General features: G+C 46.8%; 1 long non-coding RNA gene across 2 annotated transcripts; it reads left to right on the forward strand.

The window, feature by feature from the left end:
* The first annotated feature begins 1,377 nt into the window (after window positions 1-1,377).
* LOC123448415 lies at window positions 1,378-12,814 on the forward strand. Of its 2 annotated transcripts, XR_006631741.1 has the most exons (4): window positions 1,378-1,510; window positions 2,013-2,101; window positions 3,308-4,717; window positions 12,422-12,814. It is a non-coding gene; the product is annotated as an uncharacterized LOC123448415 (long non-coding RNA). The 2 variants fall into 2 exon arrangements; XR_006631740.1 differs by having other exon boundaries at window positions 2,013-4,717.
* The last annotated feature ends 10,228 nt before the right edge of the window (window positions 12,815-23,042 follow it).

The raw sequence follows: 23,042 nt of genomic DNA on the forward strand, positions 1-23,042 counted from the left end.
AATTATCATTCACATGTTCTTCTTTTTATTTGCTGTTATATATTGCTTGCTTCAAAAAAGTAGAAAATAAAGAAATATTTTCCCTTGCTCGGCTAGTTCCTCCTCTCTCATGCTCACTTCCGAAAATGAAGTGTTCAATTTCAAACAAAGGAGAGGAGAAAAATTTGAAACATGCTTGATATATGATTTTCAATGCTCAAAGTAAAATCAACTCATAAGCAATCTACTACTACCTTGCTTCGCAATTTTTATGCGGGTGTGATAAGTTGGTATAGATTTGTCCTTGACACTATCATTGGTAGTAATTGCTTAATGTGTCACATTTTAGATGCCCATAATGCTATTGAAAACCTTGTGGTATCACCTCCCACCATTGTTAATGGAACTATTTTAACCTTGAAAGATGTTATGCATATGCTTCACGCTATTGACTCAATTTTGTTAATAGGTAGGAATGATTGTGGAAACTTTTAAGGAGAAGGATACTATTATTGATAAAAGGGTAGAACAAAGTATGCATAGGATTGATAAGATGGAGGAGGTTATTGATAAAGTAGGTTCCACTTTTTCACCCTGCAAAATTAATGCTAGTACCTTTCATAGTAAAAGTACCAAATCTATAATACCTAAATAGTTCACCCCCACTATCTATTTCTCTTGACATCCAGCCTAGCCACCGCAGCAGTCTTGCCACCTCAGATTCTCTTAACAAATCATGTGATTCAACAATGATAATGGAAGCGGGCCTATCCATTCTTTCATTAGCAGCGTCAGACTAAGAGAAGCCCGTATGTCCATCCATCCTATTAATTTTCGAGGCAGCAGAATAGGCGACGCTGTCATCCACCACCCATACCCACGCACAACACGACTCCCTAAAAAAGCAAGCACGACATGACGGTCCGCTGCAAACCAAGACATCGACATTCACAAGATCTGATGTATCCTCAGCCAGATCTGGTGTACGACCGTCGACGCCTCCGACAAAGTATTAATCTTCCCTCTCACTGGTTGCCATCGGGCAGGCAACACGCCACCTTCCATGGATCCATGTGCGCCAACCATATCCGCGCCAAGAGGTGTTGCACATGTATCGGCACCGCTGTGCTACCCTACAGCCACGGCACGCCGGACCTAGACCACCTCGATGACTCCTCAAGAAAAACCTCCACCGTCGCCTTGGTACCAGTAAGGGACGAAGATGTCGGTTCTCAGATGACTTCCCCAACTTGCGCCTTTGATCCAACATGAGGTTGGTGTATGTCCTGTTGCTCCAAAATAGTGTCATGCTTGCCATGTTAGTTACAGTTAATTAAGCTTCCTTCTTGCATTGTTGACCTCAAAAACACATGTGTACTATTTCACTGATCCTACAGATCCATTCCCTTTGTTCTGGAGTTGGTTGGGGATTTTGGCCACCTAGCAACATTCAATTGAATATCAAAGATATAAATCAGTGGATTTGGCTTCATACCACTCATGTTTCAGATCTATACCGACAAACTTTTAGGTCTGTTGCTATCTCAACAGATGATCACATGGATTATATATTGAAGTGCATGTATGTTTTCTCATTTAATACCATGTCAAGTACTCCCTCCGTTCCTAAATATAAGACCTTTTAGAGATTGCACTATAAACTATATACGGATGTATATAGACATATTTTAGAGTGTACATTCACTCATTTTGCTCCGTATGTAGTCTTCTAGTGAAATCTCTAAAAGGTCTTATATTTTGAAACGGAGGGAGTATATCACCGAGAGTCTGAGGCCAAATGATTGCTTTCTGCTGGAAATTACTTCATCTCTGCGCTACCGTTGATGATCTAATCAATAATTATCTAGCTATATATATCTGATAATAGTCGTGAGTTATGAAAGCTTTCTAATTCGCCTAGTGCTTTCCATAGTTAATTCTGGAATTTGTTTACCATGCAACAATATCTTCTATCTACTAATACAAATTTAGCTCATTATTGCGTATTTGACTTCATTTTTTTACACCGGCAGGTTAAATAAATATGTTGAATCCTTGTTGGATGTTAGTCAACCTATTGTCCTCTACACGCTGATCATGATGAAGATATGAAAAGGATAAGGTACCCTTATGAACACAAATATGTTTCGTTTTCCTCTAAAGAAACTGTGCAGTCCCCACACTATTTTTTTATTTGTAGTTGTGAACATTATGTTAGGATCTCCCGTTTCATATATGCTTTGTTATTCATCATATTTTTACTTTAGACATCTTTCAAAACAAAATCATGAACACCTATTTCTTAGTGGTTGGTGTAAGCCATTCATATTACAGTTCAACATCTGATATGTTTGTTGCATTTTCATCTCCACGTAAATAGCCACTTGACTTTACCAAGTGATCACACATATATTAATTCGTAATTCAGGACTTTTAAATCTACAGTAGGCTAAGGATATTTAAGGTGCTACCCCATAAGTACTACTTCACTGTTGAGCTACCTTATGCGTTGCAGAGTTATCTTTTTAAGGCGTGACACTCCAAATCATTTTCTAATTTGACATTTACAATGATTTGTTATTTCACTATTGTTGTCACCTCCATGATAATCATTGGCACCTAAATCTAGCAAATAATCACCAGTTATGTTTGGTGCATTATTTGTGCATCACCAGGTGTAAACGGTTCAGTACATCAATTCAATGGTTTTTTTTATATTCATATGTACATTTGTATCAAATGTGCACCTTTTTTGGTTGTCTAGATTCATTCGATTATTTGTGTTTTCTTCTTTCTAATTTGCTGGTTGTAACAACCCAATATTTGCAAAATAAGTAGTAAAGTAAGTGATTTAACCTTCATCTTTCCAGTGCTTTAGAATAATATGAAATCTCTAAGTTATGTTCCCCTTTTACTCTAGGTAACATTAAGTAAATCTTGTAATGACATAATGTAGAGAATCGCCTCAGCGAGCGCGTTCTCCTTTGCCAATAGGCCATTGCCAATCTAGGTGCCATAAACTTTCTGACCAAGTTTCTTTTTGTTTATTACCCACTCTTGGTAATTTTTTGCTCTTACACTTGCAATATTCTTTCATTATTTTCTAATCAATCTATGCTGAGAATAATTGTAAAAAACAAAGGTTGGCTGAGTTTTTGCCCCGCTTTGCTACATGATGTCTTCTTGATTCTCCCAAGTCTGATGTCATGCGTTTAAATATCTTTGTAGAGAATAGTACTTTATCTATTGCTCTATGATATAACTACAGGCTTTCTTACTTTTTATCATCAATTTTGTCCCCTAAGAGATGACATAACTAATCTGGTAGGGCTCTTGGTTCCATTTTGTGCCTTGGTCTTTGGTGAGCATACTAAAAGTTGAGGGATCTCATGGTCAAACAAGTGGAATGAGCGTGTGCTTTTCTCAACACTAAAAGACTACAAAAGCTGATGATCACCTCTCAAGTTCCTCCCACATTTTAATTTTAGTTGGAAATCTTCTGATGACAAGTGCTCAGTTGCAAGATATTTTTGTGGCACCTCCTTCAAAGGAAAAGTTAACACTCAAAATTTTCTCCATTGTAAAAGTTTCTAGCGGCTAGTTTAGATATGTGCCTTGCAAAGTAAATTATTTCCTAGAAACTGACAAGGTGCATTTGGAAAGTATATTGCACCAAAATTGTTTATTGTACTTTAAAACTTAGCACCTACACGTCATTAGGAGAGTGAAAAGTAAATTGACATCTCTATGGAACTCATCACATTATTCCATGTGACCAAAACAGTACCATGATCATCACAATTATAAATTTATGTAATTGTTAATGTTTATTTTTAACCACATCTTTCTTTAGCATCGCACGGGGAATCATCTGGTTCATATATTTCCTAAGAACATTAATAATCCTCCTATAAAAAGGGACAATGATCTTAAAATGGTTAGAGTGCATCCCAACTTTGCAAACTTGATAAAAGATCCTATTTTCAAGTCTTCTATGGTTTCTACTATTCGTGGTTGTGTTATTGAAGAGCTTGATGTAAAGGATGACAACACTTGATCATATGAATTTTGCCTAGCTAGGGTCATGAAACAATAGCGCTTGTTGTGAGGCAACCCAATAGTTATCTTATTTTTTGCTTTTACCTTCGGTTTTGCTGTGATGACATCATTATTGCCATTGTAATGATTGTGTTCTTATGTTTAAATTAGTGTTTGTGCCAAGTAAAGCCCTTGGGATGACTTGTATGATAATTACAATTGGTATGGTGCAAAAACACAAACTATAACGTCAAGTGCAAAATTTCTCTGATTTTACCATAATGTATTTTTAAGCTGATTTCTTTACAAACTATTGTTATACTAATTCCTCAGCTTGTTTGATTTTTTCAGAACTTTTGGAGTTACAAAAGTATATGTTCATTACATATTACTATAGACTATTCTATTCTAGAAGTATTATGTTTTTGCTTGCATAGTTTGCTTGGTTTGATGATGCTATGGATTGTACCGGGGTATAATCTATAGAGAAGTTAGAATACAATAACTATTATTGAATAATGAAATATTAATCAATTTACAACAGCACCTAAGTATTTGATATGTTGCTTATATTAACGGATCTCTTGAAGTTTTGTGGAGTTTGATGTGATTGAAGCTTTGAAGTTTTGGGTGTTATCGCAATGGACAGTGGAATAAGGAGCGGAAAAGGCTAAGCTTGGGGATTCCCAAGGAACCCAAGGTAATATTGTAGGAATACTCAAGTGTCCAATCTTGGGGATGCCCTCAAAGGGACCCCCTCTTTCGTCTCAATCCATCGGTATGTCACTTGAAGCTACATTTTTATTCATTACATGATGTGGGTTTTCCTTGGAGCGTCGTTTGCTTTAGTTTGGTTTTTATTTTTTTAGTTTGCCATAATCATTTTTTAGACACACCAACCTGAGAGAGATACTCATTTTTATAGAATACTCTTTGTGCTTCACTTACATCTTTTAAGTTAAACAATTGCTCTAGTACTTCACTTATATCTTTTTGAGCACGGTAGCGTGTAGATTTTATAGAAATATTTGAACTCTTGTTCCTCACTTATATTTATTTGAGAGTTAATAAACAGTGACTGTAATTTTCATGAGTCATAAAGCTAGTCCAAAAATAATAGGTATATAATGAATGATAATCAAAACCATCATGTAGCACATAAAGAGAAATTGTGGATTAATGATATTGATGTGGTAATATGAAAAGCTGTGAGTGCGTCATTGTTGATTCGTAGAAGTTGCGGTATTGGGAGGTGTTAATTCCTTGTTTCTCTGGATATTGAAAAGGCATGACGGGTATGTTTGAGCATTTCTATTCCTCCTTGAAATACTAGTGTTGTTTTGAGTCGGAGTCGCCGATGGTTAACTCCTCCCAAACCTCTCCCAGGGGCATGCCGGTAGTGCTGTGATTTTTGATAAAACTGATAAAACTTTCCAATAAATATATGAGTTCTTTATGACTAATGTGAAACCATGGACATACACAATCTTACCTCCTCATATTTTGCTAGCCTCTTTGGTATCGTGCATTGGCTGTTCTCACGTCAAGAATCAGTGTGAACTTCACCGATGCATCCAAACCCGCGGCATGAGATGCTTTGTCACACACAAACCTTTATTTATCTTCATCAAAACAAACACCATACCTACCTATCATGGCATTTCCATAGCCATTCGGAGATATATTGCCATGCAAATCCCATCGTCATATGACTAGTTCATTCATCATCATATTGCTTTGCATGATCATATAGAGCTGACCTAGCATTTGTGGCAAAGCCACCATTCATTATATTGTTGATACATGTCATGCAAGATCATTGCACATCCTGGTATATTGCCAGAGGCATTCATATTGAGTCATATCGATCTTTCATGATTTGTAAGTGAATAAAAGTGTGATGATCATCATTATTAGAGCATTGTCCTAGTGAGGAAAAAATGATGGACTATGATTCCTCCACAAGTTGGGAAGAGACTCCAGACGAAAAATGAAAATGGGGGAGGACAAATGAGCCCAACATAAAAAACGATGAATGAGATAAAAAGAGAGAAGGGGCTTTGCTACCATCCTTTACCACACTTGTACCTCAAAGTGACACCATGTTCCTCAAATAGAAAGTCTGATGATATGTCATTTTTATATACTAGTGGGAATCATATTATCATTATTATAAATTTGGCTTGCATATTTCGATGACGGGATTCCTCAAATGTCCGGGGTCTTCATGAGCAAACAAGCTTGATGCACACCCCACTTAGCTTGGTTTGAGCTTCCATACACTTATACTTCTAGTGCATCATTTGCATGGCAATCCATACTCCTCGCATTGACATCTACCGATGGTTATCTCCATAGGTCGTTGGTATGCCTAGTTGATGCGATGCTATCTTACCACGTTTGCCCATTTGATATGTACCATCATATTCTATTCCACCATATGCTATGTCCATGGCTCATGCTCAAATACTGCATGAAGAACAAAGAGTTGATTCAATTGGAAAAGTATGATCCAATTGCCTGACTTGGACATCGTGGTGCTTAACATTTGTATTAATGTGGTGAAGACAGATCCATGCTTTGCTAATATGAAATATTAATGGGTGTAAACATTCTTTGTGGATCGTATACTTTGAAAGATCGATGATTTTGTTGCTTGTGCTTATAAGTATTACCATGTTGATGTTTGTTAATTCATCGTTTCTTAATGAGCATACATGCAAAATTGTCGGTGTTTACTCCCAACATATGCATGTGTAGGCTAAAGATGGTGGGAACCGAAGTGACACCGGTGAGTGCTGGGGACGAGGTTGGTACAAGCATGGAACGCACGATGTACCCAGGTTCAGGGCTCTCCGTAGAGATAACACCCCTAATCCTGCCAGAGTGTATAATGCACCAATGAAGTTACAATGTGCTCCTGGAGCTGTTCTACGGAGGAGGAAGAAGGAGCAGCCGGCTCGCGTCTACCTCTCCTGTATGAGTGTGTGTATGAAGGATTGACTAACCCTCTGCATGGAGGGGGTCGGGGGGTTTTATAGACAAACCCACCGACCTACAATAAGGATAAAAGTACATGAGTGGGGCCCGGCTGGCAGCCTCGCTGGCTGGCCAGGGGGCCCACGAGGGCCTTGTCTTGTCGCAGGAGGGGCCGACCGGATGCGAGGTCCCATCTGGCTATGGGACCCGCCGGCTAGCCAGTAAGGCTCTCGCGTAAGGCCTATGTAGGACACTTGTAGTACGTCCGGCGTCGTCTTGCGAGATTCGTCATGGGGTGCCAGTACGACCGTCTCCATTGTTCCCACGCCAAGTGTGATAATGGAGTGGGAGTTTGACGAGCCAACACTATGCAGGATGATGTATCGGAGCCGGAGTAGGTCGCCTTCCCTTCACCACCTCGGTGCAGGACTTTGCCGACCGCTTCCAGACGTTGGCATGCCATGCGCCTGACGTCACGGCTCGCCAACGCGCTGAGCTCTTCGTCGGCGGCCTTCCCGACCACATCCGCATCGACGTCGAGATGCGCGACCCCCAGGACCTGCAGACGACCATGTATTACGCACGCGCGTACGAGCAGCGCGCCAACGCCCTGCAGCAGGCGTTCCCGGACCGCGGCACGCGTCCCCCGACCCGCCCCGCCCCGGCGGCCGCCACCCCGACACGCCCCGCCCTGCCGGCCGCTACTGCGGCTGCCCCCGCGCCGACACGCACCTTCCGGTGCTTGACGTCGGCCGAGCAGCTCGAGTGGCGCCGCAAGGGCCTGTGCTTCAACTACGACGAGCCGTATGCGCCGGGTCATACGTGCGCCCGCCTGTTCTACTTGGAGACCGTCGACGACGCGGAGGTGGAGGCCCTCACCGCGGAGCTCGACGCCACCACACTCCGAGGCCGGCGTCATGACCTACGGGCCGGTCGACGCGACCGCCTTTGTCGTCTCCCTTCATGCCATGGCTGGCATCAAGACGGCAAAGACGATGCTGCTTCCGGTGACGATCAACGGGGAGCGTCTCACCGCGCTCGTGGACACGGGTTCGACGCACAACTTCCTGTCCGGGGACGCCATGCGCCGCCTCGCACTCCAACCGGCGGGCTCGTAGAAGTTCAGCGTCACCGTCGCCAACGGGGACCGCCTTGCTTGCCAGGGGGTGGCGCGGCAGGTTCCCGTCCTCATCGGCGACGAGCCGTTCTCCATTGACTGCGTCGGCATCGACCTGGGCTGCTACGACTTCATCCTCGGCGTCGACTTCCTGTCCACTCTCGGCCCCATCCTTTGGGACCTCGATGTGCTGTCCCTCATCTTCTGGCGCGAGGGCGGCCGTCGCGTTCAGTGGACAGGCATCGGCGGCTCCGGCGCCGTGACTCCGCAGCTCCAGTTGATGGCGGCCGCACTGGACGAGGCGCATCCCCTCCTGGCCGACCTCCTGCAGCAGCACAGCGACATCTTCGACGAGCCACAGGGCCTCCCTCCCGCGCGGCCCTGTGACCACCGCATCCACCTGCTGCCGGACACGGCACCTGTAGCCGTGCGTCCATACCGGTACCCTCAGCTGCAGAAAGACGAGCCCGAGCGTCAGGTGGCGGTCATGCTCGCGCAGGGCATCATCCGGATTTCGACATCGCCGTCCTCCGCCCCGGTGCTCCTTGTGCACAAGCCCGACGGCACATGGCGCTTCTGCATCGACTACCGTGCCCTCAACGCCCTGACGTCCAAGGACAAGTTCCCCATCCCCGTCGTGGATGAGCTCTTAGACGAGCTACACGGAGCGCGCTCCTTCACCAAGCTCGACCTTCGCTCGGGCTACCATCAGGTGCGCATGCACCCTGACGACATCGAGAAGACGGCGTTCCGCACTCACCATGGCCACTTCGAGTTCCTGGTGATGCCGTTCGGCCTCTCCAACGCGGCGGCGACCTTCCAGGCCCTGATGAACGACGTGCTCAGCCCATACTTGCGCCGCTTTGTGCTTGTTTTCTTTGATGACATTCTTATCTACAGTGCATCTTGGGCGGAGCACCTACAACACGTGGCCATCATCTTCAACAAGCTTCGAGCGCATCGTCTTCACCTCAAGCGCTCGAAGTGCTCGTTCGGCACGACCTCCGTCGCGTACCTGGGGCACGTTATCTCGGCGGACGGGGTAGCGATGGACGCGGACAAGGTCGCCGCCGTCGCCGCGTGGCCGATCCCGCCGTCGCCGCGTGGCCGATCCCGCCGTCACCGTGGGCGCTCCGCGGCTTCTTGGGCCTCGCCGGCTACTACCGGAAGTACATCCGGGACTTCGGCCTCATCGCCGCGCCACTGACGCGTCTCCTTCGACGGGACGCCTTCTCCTGGGACGAGGAGGCGACTACGGCATTCGAGGCTCTCCAGCGGGCGCTCACGACGGGACCCGTCCTCCAGATGCCGGACTTTGATATGCCGTTCATGGTGGACTACGACGCCTCTGGCATCGGCTTCGGCGCCGTCCTCCACCAGGGCGAGGGACCGCTCGCCTTCTTCAGCCGCCCCTTCGCCGCTCGCCATCACAAGCTCGTGGCCTACGAGCGCGAGCTTATTGGGCTGGTTCAGGCGGTGCGCCACTGGCGGCCTTATCTTTGGGGCCGGTCATTCCGTGTGCGCACGGACCACCATAGCCTCAAGTTATTGTTGGACCAGCGCCTCTCCACAGTTCCGCAGCACCAGTGGATCAGCAAGCTCTTCGGCTTCGACTTCACCGTCGAGTACCGCCCCGGCCGTCTCAACACGGTCGCCGACGCCTTGTCCCGCCGCGACACTGAGGATGTCGCGGACGACGTCGCCATGGCTGGCACTATCATGTGCATCCGCTCCGGGCCATCTTTCGCCTTCATCGACGACATTCACCAGGCAACTTCGATGGCCGTGGACGCGCAGGGCCTGCGCCAGCGCCTTGACGCCGGCGAGCTGGACGCGCCCTGGCGCTTGGACGAGGGGCTGCTCCTACATGGCCGCCGCATCTTCGTGCCCGACCATGGCGACCTGCGCCACCAGGTCCTGACCTTGGCGCACTCTGCAGGGCACGAGGGCGTGCAGAAGGCTCTCCATCGTCTCCGTGTTGATTTTTACATCCCCGGTGATGGCGCGATGGTCCGCGACTGGGTGCGGTCGTGCGTGACGTGCCAGCGGAACAAGACGGAGACACTACGACCTGCGGGTCTACTGCAGCCGCTGGACGTACCCTCCCAGGTGTGGGCGGATATTTCCATGGACTTCATCGAGGGCCTTCCCAAGGTGGGCGGCAAGTCCGTCATCCTCACGGTGGTTGACCGCTTCTCCAAGTACGCGCACTTCATCGCCCTGGGTCATCCATATACAGCCGCCTCCGTGGCGCGGGCCTTCTTCGACGGCATCGTCCGCCTCCATGGTTTTCCGTCGTCCATCGTCAGCGATCGTGATCCCGTATTCACGGGACATGTCTGGCGGGATCTCTTTCGACTGGCGGGTGTGAGGCTCCGCATGAGCACGGCGTTCCACCCTGAGACAGACGGCCAATCCGAGGTGGTCAACAAGGTGATCGCCATGTACCTGCGCTGTGTTACTGGTGATCGTCCACGAGCTTGGGTGGACTGGTTGGCGTGGGCGGAGTACTGCTACGACACCTCCTATCACTCCGCCCTGCGCACCACGCCTTTCGAGGTGGTCTACGGGCGCCCACCTCCGGCGATGCTCCCTTACGAGCCTGGGACGGCTTGGTCCGAGATGGCGGGCGACTTACTCCGCACCCGCGATGACATTCTGGCTGAGGCACGCCAGCGTCTTCTCCAAGCACAACAGCTGGCTCGGAAGTACTACGATGCTCATCATCGCGAGGCGGAGTTCGCGGTGGGCGATTGGGTGTGGCTGCGCCTCCTCCACAGGACCACGCAGTCTCTGGACCCGCGCTCCAAGCGCAAATTGGGACCTCGCTACGCCGGTCCATTTCGTGTGCTGGAGCGTGTCGGCACACTCGCATACCGCTTGGAGCTACCAGCTGGTTCTCGCCTCCACGACGTCTTCCATGTCGGCTTACTGAAGGCCTACCGTAGGGACCCTCCATCAGCGACGCTGACCCTTCCTCCTACTTCAGATGGCCGCCTCCTTCCAGCTTCCACACAGGTGGCGAAGGTGCTGCGGGCGCAGCAGCGTCGCGGCGTCTGGCATGTCTTGGTACAGTGGACCGGCCTGCCAGAGGAGGAAGCGACTTGGGAGAAGCTCGACGATTTCCGCCAACAGTTTCCAGATGTTCAGCTCGAGGACGAGCTGTTTGAGAAGGCGGGGAGAGATGTTATGACCGGTACAACGTACCAACGGAGGAGGCCCAATGGGCAGGGTTAATTACGGGCTTAGCCCAAGTTATTTTGCCTATCTTAGAGTCCAAGTTATCTAGGGTTTAGTGGAGGTTGTCCTCCTATATAAACACATGTACCCCTTCGATATTAAGCAGACAATAAACAGTATATTCTGTTGTCGTCTCCCTCAGGAGACGGGAGCCCCAAACCCTAGCCGCCTCTCTCTCTCTTTCTCACGCCGCGACGGCGCCCAACCGTCGGCGCCGGCGTCCCCAACCTCGCAGCCCGCACTTTCACCCCTACAACCTACGTCCGAGACCTGGTAGAACCCTAGCCTCTACCACTAAGCTAGTGGCCATGGTTGCCTGGTTTCTATCAATGGGTTTTGCTCATTGTATGTAAAATTATCTTTTGTGAATAAATATACCAGCTCTTTGTAACACCCGGATGTTTTGTATAATACAAGGACAGTAACCTTTTGTCTCAAGCAAGTTCGGGTGGGCTAAATATGAAAACCGATAGAACATATGGAAACCAATAAAAGAAATCTATCAGGTTTCATATCCGTAAGAGTGTTTAGTTTTACTTTCGCTCGCCAAGCCTATCATAACTTTCCTCTTTTACTCAGGCTTGGGAGGGCTATGGCTTAAAAGACATAGGCGGAGTTAGACTTTTCTATTTGTTACAACTCATAACAAATTTATAAGAGTTTTATTCCATGGTTTGTTTTATTTTTCCTTCTACAGCTGGCCATTGACACTTGGAAAATCTTATTGTTGGTCTGGATGATCCATTCTCGGATCTGTACACATGGTGTCGCTTTGTTGGGAAGCGACAAAACACATAATGTTTACCATTTTATTGGACTCACCACTTGCTACATATCTGCCTCCGCACTGAATTTTTGCTCATAGCATTCATGATTTGGATTTCTGTGAACGATTTTGGAAGAGAACATATTTTTGACAAATGATGTGTGATGCATAGTTCTGCGCACCTATCCCTTACTTAGAAAAATAAATAGAAGTGCCTGCTTTTGCATGCACTGTCGAGTGTGTATAGATGGCAGAATAGTTGTAGGCTTGCCTTCTACTAATCTGTTTCATTTACACTGTAGGTGGCACATCTATAAGTACCCAGATTATGGCATGCTGATATTACGGTGATATTAATACATTGGAAAATCTGGAAAGAACGCAATGTCAGGATATTATTAACACAGAGTTTGTTGTTGACAGGGTGTTGGAATCTGTCATTGAAGATGTTCAATCATGGAGAGCTGTAGGCTGCTTGTCTTCTTTATGAATCATGTTCCTGTTGTTTTCTCCTTGCTGGGAGTGTATTAGGAGAGTCGTGTAATCAGATGCTCTGTGAGGCTATGTATAGAGTTTCAGCTACGTTTTCTTGAGTGGCAACCATGTAATTTCCAAACTCATTTTCTTAGAGATGGTCCTGTACATTCGTCTCCCAATTTTTTAAATAAAGTTCAGCCTCAGGACCTTCGAGATAAGCTTAGCCCCCATGTTAATGAAGTAATGTTGTGTTCTTATGTTATGGTTACTGTCAAAATTTCAGTTGGCACTGAAATAGAAAATTATCCAATAATTATGATGTAATTCCGGTTATGATACCTCAAAAATATATTGTAAAATGATATTTTTACTGCATCAAATCCATGGTGCCTCACGGAAGTCTAGAAAAACTCGGCGAAAAGTAGAGAAAAAACAGAACAATAGCTGCTTGGCCAAACGTGGCAGGGCCCTCAAATGGAGAAGCACCCTCGCACCAGACCGACCGGGTGAGCGGATGAAGGATGACATCGACTAGGGAGTCGCATCTATCTGTCACATCCCCTGGATTCCCTATTAGGATTTAGCAAGTTGTACTCATGTCTTCTTTCATTGCATTCAAGAAATGGAAATGAACTCAAAGAAAATGGGGGAATCAAAGCAAAACCATAGCCACTCCTTATTCATAAAATATTTCAACAAGTGTCAAATCAATGAACCTAAAATGGTCATTAGAAAAGTTCATCTTTTCTGATAAATGCTGAAAACAAGATATCAAGGGTGAAACATATTTTCAAAATACTTTTGGCATTTTATTTTAAAGTTAAAAGCTATTGAAATCAATTAAATAATTGATTTCAAATATTTCAAAGTTTTTAAAAATGCTGAAACTTTTATATATGTTTGGAAATATTCCAAATAACATTTCAGCATGTTTCAAACTATTTTAGAATTGGTTTGGAGCCAAAAATAAAATGAAACAAATGTCAGAAAGAATAAAACAGAAACAGAAAAGAAAAGAAATAAGAAAAACCCTACCTGTCGCCTACCTGGCCCAGGCCCAGCTGCTCCTCTGTCATCGTCCTCGTGCCAGCGAGCAGCAGGAGGTGGCCACCGCTCCCTCCGGCGCGGCCACGCACCTACGTGCTTGCCTGGCCGCCGCTTCGCGCTGGCAAGGAGGGGATAAGCCTCCCGCAGCCGTCCCCGAGCTCCTCCTCGCCTCATTCCTCCCCCAGCTCTCTCCTCTCTCGGCTGCCATTAGAGCCCGAGCTGAGCTCGAGCTCGCCGTCGCTCCAGCCCCTCTCCCCTCTCACCTGAGCTGCGCCTTAGCTTCGCCTTGGTTCCCTGAAGCTCTCCAACCATTCGCTCGACGCCGAGAACCCCTGAGACGCCGTGACGCCATCGTCTTCAACCTCGGATCCCCGGAGCTCGCCGCCGTCGTTCTCCCTCCTCAGACCATCCCCGAGCCTGCTCTCGTCGTCTCTGCACTCCTTGTGAGCTCAGGGTTCTTTCCCCCTCATTTCCCCCTTCGATCCCGAGCTCTAGGCCCCGATTCCACCGGAGCCCGACGAGATCCGCCGCGGGACCTCGTCGTCGGTAGCCCTCCGTGATCGGCTGGTCATTCTGAGGCCACCAATGGCTTCACTGCGTTGTGTAGGTGCTGTAGGAGCCTAGCCCCGCGTGTGTTGAGCCCTGTAGCAGTGACCCCGATGGTGCCCGAGCTCCGGCAGCCGCCGAGCTCGTCGCTGGCGTTATCTCTGGCCATTTCACCCCCTGCAGCGTGCAAAAAAGGAACCACGGGTGAAGTGACGTTCTTCTGGTGCCCTCCGCGTGACGTTTGGTCGCCGGAATAGAAAACCCGAGCCCCTCCGCCGTCTCTGTGGTCGCCGGAGGCTCATCGCCGGTGAGATCCACCTCATCGCCGGTGGATCTGACTCCCCTGAGTCACTGGCAAATGGGGCCAGCCCCCAGGCTAATTAGGATTAGCCAAATAAAAAGAAAGATTATTTTAAAACCTAATCACACACTGACATGTGGATCCAGCTCTGTTAATTAGCTAATTAAGTTAAACTTGAACTAAAAACTGGCCAGAGTCACTAACGAGTGGGTCCCACTGATCAGGTTTGACTTTCAACGGCGAGATTGACCTACTGATGTCATGCTGATGCAATAAAACCTTTTCTGTTTAAAAATAATTCTAGAATAAGTTCAAAACTTTGGAAAATCATAGAAAATTGAATATAACTCCAAATTTGACAAATAATATATGTAAAATGATCAAAAAATTCAAGGAACCCAATGGTGCTATTCTCATGCATGAAAAACAAAGTTATGAAACAGAATCAGGTCAAATCAATTAAAGGAATTTGGTAAATTATAATTCAAATGATTATTTGAAATATGATTTCAAATCAAGATCACCCAAAGGGTTCTGTTAGTCACCTCAAACCATGCTACATTGCATTTCATGCATCACTTTGTTGCATATGATTGATATTGATTGTATGTAATTATTTCGGTAGGCTCCGCCCCTCCGGATTCGACTGAATATCCGACTGACGGATATCACCCCTCTGCTGAGCAACAAGGCAAGCAACCATTTTGATCATCCCGACAAATCCCATGTTCTCGCTCCTGCTCTTACTTATTGCATTAGGTCAAAATGCTTTCAATGCTTTTACCACGTTAGTTGAGCCCATTCCTTTGCATGACCCGTCCTTGTACAGTAAATAGCTAAACCTTGCAACCTAGCATACCTGGTAGATGCTTGAGCCATGATGTGTCTTATCATGCTATGCATGCTATGCTTAGAGTTGTGTAAGGTCTGTCATCTGGGTGATGAACAGGATCATGAGAATGTGTTCAGTTAATAAAGGTTGTGTGATGAATCTGATTTGGTAAAGGTACCGGTGAAAGGCTATGCAGGAGTACATGGCGGGTTGTTTCATTGGAACCGTCCTTAAGAACTGAGTTCCGTGTATGTAAGACTAGATATTACCACACGTTGGGATACTTAAATGACCCTCTCGACTTATTAATCACATAGTACTCGGTCCAGGAATTGCAAGTAGTTTCTGGTGTTTATAGTCATGCTGGAGGCCGTGCATAGTGCTGACCTTAGAGGTGGACTATGATGCGGTAGGCAGTGGCACGGTGTACCAAGTGGCACCTGGATGGTGGGCTTGGGAACCTTGCGCATATCGTTTGGGGCCGAGGCGGAAACCTTGGCCGGACTTTCGTGCGGGTTACCCTCAGATAGGCGATAAACCCGGACTAGGTATTAGCGTGATTAACGGTCGTAGCTGACTCCCTCGCTAGGCTTCCGCTTGAAGGTTGCCGACGTGCATGACGTGCACATGGCGATAAGTGGCGAGAGCGTGTATGAAGAAGTACACCCCTGCAGGGTTATGATCTATTCGAATAGCCGCGTCCGCGGATATGGACTACTTGGAAGCATATGTTGTTCATAGATAACTATAATGGCTACTCATAAAATTGTCAAGATAAGGGTGAGTGTCGTGGATGGCATTTTCGTAGGGAGACGGAATTATTCCACGATGGAGTATTGTTGTGGTGTTAGTGGACTCGTGTGCGAGAAAACAAAGTTGTCAAAGCTATTTGAAAATGTGAGTTTGTCTAGCCAAGAGTCAAATGCTGGCTTTCTTCATGAAACCCCACAACTCCTTGTTGATACATTGCATGAGTAGATAGACTATCCTAAAGTCTTGCTGAGTACTTTTGTACTCACGTTTGCTTAATAAATTGTTGCAGAGGTTGTTAACGACCCTAATGGTGGGTTCTATCTAGACGTTGACGACGACGAGTAGCTGGTGTCCCAGCTACGATCTGGCCCTAGGTTGGGTCTGTAGATAGTCAGGCCATGTGCCTTTTACCTTTCCAGTTGTGTGTACTCAGACAACTTTAATATTCCGCTGGTTTGTAAAACTTGTTTGTATGACTTGTGATGATGGGTCATGAGACCCTTTCTGTGTAATATTATGTGTGAGGCTCGTCCGAGCCTTCTAAATAAAGTGTGTATGTTTATGGTTATGTTGTGATGCCATCGATGTATCTATGCATATCGGTATGCCATGCGTACGTGTGTTGTACTTGATATGTATGGGGTTCGAATACCTAGTCGTATGCCTTAGCAGCACTCCTTACGGGGAAATGCCCCTTTGTGATTCCATCGAGCCATGGTAGTTCGCTACTGCTCCGGACACATTGGTTGACCGACATGTGTCCTTCTTAGCTGCTGTGTCTGTCCCTTTGGGAAAAGTCACACGTTGTAATGGAGTCCTTGTAGCTTGCTACGACTCGTCTACATTCGCTGATGACCGACACCTGCTTTGCTGGGTCATGTATGCCTGTCCCTGTACGGAACTGCCACTTGAGTTTATGACTAGACATGTCAATCCGGGTTCTTTGACATTGGAATGCTAGCAACACAATTGCATACGCGAGTCAAAAGACGCAAACGGTCCCGGCTAAGGTAAGGCTGCAGCCGTGGGGATAACCGTGCGTGAGACCGCAAAGAGATGTGATGTGTTACATGCTGGATTTCTATGGCTTAGGATCGGGGTCCCGACAGCGTTGGTATCAGAGCCTGCCTGACTGTAGAATTACTAAGCTAAACTGGTCGAATTTGAGTCTAGAATTTCTTTAGTTATATATAAGGGAATTGTTTGTGGAAGGGAACGTAAGACTCTTGCTTCTCTTCTTAAATTATTCTATTCTGGTCATCCTCGTCTTTTCTGCGGGGATTAAGAACTAGGTTACTTATCTTTCTCTCAGGTTCGTGTTTTCTGATCGGTAGATTATAGGACAACGAATTGAGAGTTACTCCGGGTTTCTTTTATTCCAAGGAAAAGAAAGTAAGTTTTGGTGACCATGAAATTGAAATTGATAGTTGAGTGGTTGTGCTATCTTGTCTGTTGTGGGTTGTCTCAAAATTGTTTTTGAGCATTTACAGCTGTTGTGCTGCCCAATTTTGTCTTCAGAGCTCTAATGCTTTTGCATTACTCTCTATTTTCAGATGTCTGGCCCTCCTTCTTGTTAGGTGGTCCGTCTGACTAGGTGCATTGATGTGCCGGGTCACACGGCCATGCTAGTCAGGATGATGTCAGTAGCCGGTTACCGCTGGTACCCAGAGTACACAGTGGAGGAGCAGTACCGGGATTTTAATCAGAGTCAGTATCTGTGCACTGCTAGGGTATTCCCAGATTACCCTGGAGCTGAGGAGCCGATCCATTGGTCTTATGGATTGGGGGTTACTGTTCACATGGCAGTACAAGATGCTGCCTATTCAATGATGACCATCATGAGGGCCAGACATGCACTACTACAGAATTCAGAGTTCTGCTATGTTCCTGCCTCTCAGCCAGGAGAAGAAGGATACCTCAGTGGGGTCTACTTTGACTCCTCTATTGAGGATCCGCTGCTGCAGTCCACCGCTGAGATGTTAGAGAATAGAGACAGGGATGCTCGTGCCCTTCGTATGGAGCTCTATGCTACATGTGCCCATCTGTGGACGGCTTTGACACAGCTGGCACCTGTAGTCCAGACAGGGTATGGAGATATGGAGATGCTGAACCCTGTTAGGACCCATCTTCCGCCTCGTGTTGACTGGCCTGCTATAGGAGGAGTCTGCTGGGGAACGTCGCATGGGAAACAAAAATTTTCCTATGCGCACGAAGACCTATCATGGTGATGTCCATCTACGAGAGGGGATGAGTGATCTACGTACCCTTGTAGATCGTACAGCAGAAGCGTTAGAGAACGCAGTTGATGTAGTGGAACGTCCTCACGTCCCTCGATCCGCCCCGCGAACAATCCCGCGATCAGTCCCACGATCTAGTACCGAACGGACGGCACCTCCGCGTTCAGCACACGTACAGCTCGACGATGATCTCGGCCTTCTTGATCCAGCAAGAGAGACGGAGAGGTAGAAGAGTTCTCTGGCAGCGTGACGGCGCTCCGGAGGTTGGTGATGATCTTGTCTCAGCAGGGCTCCGCCCGAGCTCCGCAGAAACACGATCTAGAGGAAAAACTATGGAGGTATGTGGTCGGGCAGCCGTGAGAAAGTCGTCTTAAATCTGCCCTAAAAGCCCCATATATATAGGAGGAGGGAGGGGGACCTTGCCTTGGGGTCCAAGGGATCCCCAAGGGGTCGGCCGAGCCAGGGGGGAGGACTCTCCCCCCCCAAACCGAGTCCTACTTGGTTTGGTGGGAGGGAGTCCTTCCCCCTTCCCACTTCTTCCCTTTTTTTTTCTTTCCTTTGATTTTTTCTCTCTTGGCGCATAGGGGATTGGTGGGCTGTCCCACCAGCCCACTAAGGGCTGGTGTGACCCCCCCAAATGCCTATGGGCTTCCCCGGAGTGGGTTGCCCCCCTTCGGTGAACTCCCGGAACCCATTCGTCATTCCCGGTACATTCCCGGTAACTCCGAAAACCTTCCGGTAATCAAATGAGGTCATCCTATATATCAATCTTCGTTTCCGGACTATTCCGGAAACCCTCGTGACGTCCGTGATCTCATCCGGGACTCCGAACAACATTCGGTAACCAACCATATAACTCAAATACGCATAAAACAACGTCGAACCTTTAGTGTGCAGACCCTGCGGGTTCGAGAACTATGTAGACATGACCCGAGAGACTCCTCGGTCAATATCCAACAGTGGGACCTGGATGCCCATATTGGATCCTACATATTCTACGAAGATCTTTATCGTTTGAACCTCAGTGCCAAGGATTCGTATAATCCCGTATGTCATTCCCTTTGTCCTTCGGTATGTTACTTGCCCGAGATTCGATCGTCAGTATCCGCATACCTATTTCAATCTCGTTTACCGGCAAGTCTCTTTACTCGTTCCGTAATACAAGATCCCGTAACTTACACTAAGTTACATTGCTTGCAAGGCTTGTGTGTGATGTTGTATTACCGAGTGGGCCCCGAGATACCTCTCCGTCACACGGAGTGACAAATCCCAGTCTTGATCCATACTAACTCAACTAACACCTTCGGAGATACCTGTAGAGCATCTTTATAGTCACCCAGTTACGTTGCGACGTTTGATACACACAAAGCATTCCTCCGGTGTCAGTGAGTTATATGATCTCATGGTCATAGGAATAAATACTTGACACGCAGAAAACAGTAGCAACAAAATGACACGATCAACATGCTACGTCTATTAGTTTGGGTCTAGTCCATCACGTGATTCTCCTAATGACGTGATCCAGTTATCAAGCAACAACACCTTGTTCATAATCAGAAGACACTGACTATCATCGATCAACTGGCTAGCCAACTAGAGGCATGCTAGGGACGGTGTTTTGTCTATGTATCCACACATGTAAATGAGTCTTCATTCAATACAATTATAGCATGGATAATAAACTATTATCTTGATACAGGAATTATAATAATAACTATACATTTATTATTGCCTCTAGGGCATAATTCCAACAGAGTCACCCCTCCTCGGGGACCTCTACTACCACCAGTCAGGGGACCAAGGCCACACCCGTGCCCTTACGGTTCCCAAGGGTCTCAGGCTCGAGTATTTCCTGATCCGCAGGTTGAGCTCCCAGGCCATGGAGGCAACCTTTATGAGATGTTCTATGCGGATGCCTGAACCCGTGAGTGTAAGAGTAGTATGGTAGTAGCTGTACTTCCACAGTCCTGTGTGTCTTGTGGAGTACGCTTATGTCGTGAGATGAGCTCCGGAGGCATAGATAAATAATGTATAGGAAGCTTGGAAAGCCTCTGATGAGTAGTATCATCTTTTCAGTAGTTTGCTCTTCGGTTAAGGTTGTACTGAACTATGTAATGGTTTGTATGAACCATGGTGTATATATAGCAGTTGCTTGTTACCATGTTGTTCGGATGTTCATTTCCGCATTCCATGTGTTCAGTGCATTCTTCATCCATAGCTGGTATTGATGTTGATTTTGCTCTAAGATGTGAGTTTGTTTGTCAGGATGGTGTTCACCAGGTTGAATCGTGCCCCTGCTCATGAGCAAGGAGAGGGTAGTCAAGCATCGCAGGAGGAACTGCCTCACCTGCCTTCTCTGGCGGAAGTTTTGCTTGAGGCGGAAAAAAACAAAAGGGAGACCAACCGTCTGCTAGAGCGTATTGAGCAAAATACGGCTCGTCAGCCGAGGAATGATGCAGTGTCCCTCAATGACTTTGTAAAGTTGAATCCTCCGAAGTTCCATCATTCCATCGACCCCCTCGACGCTGATGACTGGTTGTGCAATATATCACGCAAGATTCGCTCTGCAAATGTTTCTGAGGCCGACAAGGTGACCTTTGTGGTGTACTTTCTGGAAGGACCCGCCAATCTGTGGTGGGAGAACTTTGAAGCTATGCGTCCTGCCGGACCAGTAGCCACATGGGCAGACTTTAGTGCAACCTTCCATCTGCACCATATTCCAAAGGGTCTGATGGACAGAAAGAGAGAGGAGTTCTGTGCATTCACCCAGGGAAAATTATTCGTGGATGCTTATAGCCGCGAGTTCAGTAACCTCGCCCGCTATGCAACTGAAGAGGTGTCAACTGATGCCAAGAAGCAAGCAAGATTCCGCAAGGGTTTGAGCCCCGAACTTCGTCGTGACCTGCGACTCCACGAGTGTACAAATTTTCAAGCTCTTGTCAACAAGGCGATCAGTGCCACGACTGGTCATACCGACTATGAAGCCACAAAGAAGCACTCCCGTAACTCTGGCTCATCATCTGGTTCTGCGTTTCCAAAATGCAGGCTGTGGGTTCCAAATAGCTCTCTACCGCCAAGATATACCCCAGACCATCCTATGTGACACCTGAGGCGAATCAGACCAACCCTCCAGCAAAAACCTATGGTGGTCCAGCTAGCAATGCTGCACCACGTGCCAATCAGGTGATCTGTTACAAGTGTGGATAACCAGGACACTACTCTCGAGAGTGTCCTCAGAATATGGGTGCCAAGCAACCTGGAAAGTCCGTTGGGCAAGGCAAGTCGGGCAAAGCTTACTATGTGAAGCCAACTCCTGCACATGGCCGTGTGAACTATGTTTCAGCAAAAGAAGCTGCAGAGGATCCCGACGTCATTTTGGGTACGCTCCTTGTCAATCATCACCCAGCGTCTGTTCTTTTTGACACTGGGTCATCTCATTCCTTCATTTCAGAAAGTTATGCAGAGTTGCATAACATGTCTTTCTGTGATATGCCAATCCCATTGGTTGTCCAAACCCCTGGTAGTAAGTGGCAAACCTCCAGGATAACCTATGACAATGAAATTCTAGTAGACAGGCTAGTTTTTCTAGCATCTTTAATAGCCCTGAAATCTTTGGATATCAATATCATCTTGGGTATGGACTGGATGTCGGCCCATTATGCCAAGATTGATACTCATTCTAGAAATGTGCAGCTTACCATCCTTCTAGTGAGATAGTCAATGTCTCTACTCGAGTTGCCAAATGCCAACTCTATTCCCTCAATGCCAACCCTCTTCTAGAACTTGAAGACATTCCGGTAGTCCGTGATTTTCCGGATGTTTTTCCAGAAGAACTGCCAGGAATTCCACCTGACAGGGATGTAGAGTTTGTGATAGACCTTGTTCCGGGAACTGTCCCAATAGCCAGAAGACCTTATAAGATGGCACCCTTGGAGCTAGCCGAACTTAAGAAGCAACTAGATGAGGCCTTGAATAAAGGTTTCATTCATCCTAACTCTTCTCCTTGGGCTTGTCCCGTCCTCTTCGTCAAGAAGAAAGACGGAATGGATCGGATGGTTGTAGATTATCGACTAGTTAACCTGGTCACAATAAAGAACAAGTATCCGCTCCCCAGGATCAGTGACCTGTATGATCAGCTCGTTGGATCCTCAGTCTTCTCCAAAATGGATTTGAGGTTGGGTTATCATCAAATCAAGATCAAGAACGGGGACATCCCAAAAACGACTTTTGTCACTCGTTATGGCCAATACGAGTACACCGTCATGTCCTTCGGTTTAACCAATGCCCCAACCACCTTATCTCGCTTGATGAATTCAACCTTCATGGAGTATTTGGATAAATTCATCGTGGTATACCTCGATGATATTCTCATCTACTCGAAGAACGAACAAGAACATGCCGAGCATCTAAGGCTGGTATTGATGAAATTTCGAGAGCACCGCCCATATGCCAAGTTTTCAAAATGTGATTTTTGGTTACCAGAAGTGACCTATGTAGGCCACGTGATCTCTAGTAAGGGTATTGCTGTCAATCCCGAGAGAGTTCAAGCCGTCCTTGATTGGACTCAAACTGAATCGATTAAGCAAGTTAGGAGTTTTCTTGGTCTAGTGAGCTATTGTCGCCGCTTTGTCAAGAATTTCTCCAAGGTTGCAAAGCCTCTAACTGAACTCCTCAAGAAAGATAAAAATTTCAAGTGGACACCACAATGTGAGCATAGTTTTCAGGAACTG

Source organism: Hordeum vulgare, chromosome 4H (genome assembly GCF_904849725.1).
Source record: "Hordeum vulgare subsp. vulgare chromosome 4H, MorexV3_pseudomolecules_assembly, whole genome shotgun sequence".
Taxonomy (NCBI): Eukaryota; Viridiplantae; Streptophyta; class Magnoliopsida; order Poales; family Poaceae; genus Hordeum; species Hordeum vulgare.